We start from the raw sequence: 2,169 nt of genomic DNA, 5'->3' as shown, positions 1-2,169 counted from the left end.
TAACGATTGATTAAAATTTGCATTTGATATAAATTATTGCGTTGTTGAAATACAAAATTGCAATTTACTTTTTTTATTTACATTTTACATTTCTATGATGTTTTCATCATTAAATTTGTTTTCCGCATTCTACGATTGGACCAGTGACTTTGGACACGAAAGGTATGCAAACTATCGTGCGAATGAAAGCTGTATAATTATTGAGAGAGAGAGAGAGAGAGAGAGAGAGAGAGAGAGAGAGAGAGAGAGAGAGAGAGAGAGAACGTGCTATGTATGTTTTTTTTCGTTGCACGATTGTGGATCATAGATTACGAGTCGTACGCGCTTGTTTGGCCGGCCTAGGGGAGCTTTCGCGAATATACGTAGAGCGTTTAGAAAGTCTCAAATGACGGCTCCAATGGCCTCCCTTGGCGATAGGATGTCACGACGACTACGGCAAGTGTCGATTAAATAAATTCGCGATTGATATTTTAAGTATACTAATTGAAATGTGTATCGAGGTGAATGATTTGTATATAACAATTATTATTATTATTATTATTATCTATTGAAGCAAGAAGAACATTGATAATATGTGCAAGTGTGCTTGAGAATAAGTGAAAAAATGAGAACGAGAAAGAGATTAGATAGTGTCCGATTGTGGCAAAAAGAGCGGTAACACCGAGAACAAATAATAAATACTGTAAAACTGTCTTTGTGTACTATATGATAAAGAAACGACACAACCATACCTATAGAAGCATTTTAATCAGTGAATGAATGAGTGAGTGCATGAGAGAGAGAGAGAGAGAGAGAGAGAGAGAGAGAGAGAGAGAGAGAGAGAGAGAGAGAAGGAAGATATGGTCTGTTTAACAAGGTGTATATTATAGCCCTGTTTCTCGATTACTTTGCATTTGTACTTCGTTCCGTCTTGACGGGAAAGTGTTAGGAATATAATCGATATTCGAACGATGAGAATGTTGACCCATATACATCTACAAATTTCTTTTTTTTTCCTTCCTGGACTCCTCTCGAAATGACTAAGAATCGACATTTCGGATAATCCTCTTTCTGTCCTTGAGGGGATCCTAAACCAACAAGAATCACCGACAATTGCAGATTATCAATTTCTCCAAATTGACTTTGCAGATCATGAAATCCTTTTATAGCAGGACTCGGCACGATTTCCACTTCTAGGCCGATGTTCGACTCGATTCCTTCCGCTATTATTCTTACTTCATCACCCCGCGCACAGTCCAAATGCGTATAACACTCGTAGATGTGAGATGCACTCGCTTTGGATGCTGTAAACTTCATTTTATCTTTTTTTTTTTTTTTTCGTTCATTATATAATTAAAATTGAATGAAGCAACGCGCGTAAGCGCTCAAGCTTACACGTTTAACACAATGCCGATCGACACCGATTTAGGCTGCGCGCGGGTTGATGAAAAAAAGGGCAGGAATCAAGGTGAAAATCGATCAACTGTGCAAGTAAATTCCAGCACTATTATAGATCGTATCAAATGATACCTTCCCCGGAAGCGTATGACACGCACAAACAATCCTGAGCTTACGAAATTGTGATCGAAGGCCTAACAAAAAAGATTTTTCAAAATTAAAGTCGATAACAATTACTTTTTTCCTCTTTTAAAGATTCGAAAATCCTTTTCCAGGATTAAAATATACACATTAATACGTGTCTAGGAGAAATTTATTCCGAGAATGACAAAAAATTTCGAAATTGAATCTTTCCGAAAAATTTTTTGTCATTCTTGGCATAAACTCCATCTCTAATACGAATGGCTTTAGGATCCTCTTAAAATTCAGTAATTTTAGTTTTTTTTTCTACCAACGAAAAAGGCATTGATAATTATTACTTGGTTCCTAATAATTGTTCGTTCTAATTAATATTTATTAATATTAATTATAACTAAATTGTTCGTTTTAATTAATATTTGTGACGAAATATTTTAGTTATTCGATTATTGTATGCTAATATTTCAATGTCACTTGCGTAAGAAATCTCTTGCAATCGACAAAATGTTGCGAATATGCACGGTGTAAATGGGTTAATTTATACACATCGTTGCACTGCGGAGTGCATTTTCCTTTCGTTGTATCTCGCACTTGCTAGATTACGTAAAACACTAACATTATTAAACATATATTATTAAAAAAATATATACAAAA

Source organism: Atta colombica, unplaced genomic scaffold, assembly GCF_001594045.1.
Source record: "Atta colombica isolate Treedump-2 unplaced genomic scaffold, Acol1.0 scaffold137, whole genome shotgun sequence".
In the NCBI taxonomy this organism is placed as follows: Eukaryota; Metazoa; Arthropoda; class Insecta; order Hymenoptera; family Formicidae; genus Atta; species Atta colombica.
Note: the sequence above shows the minus strand (reverse complement) of the source record.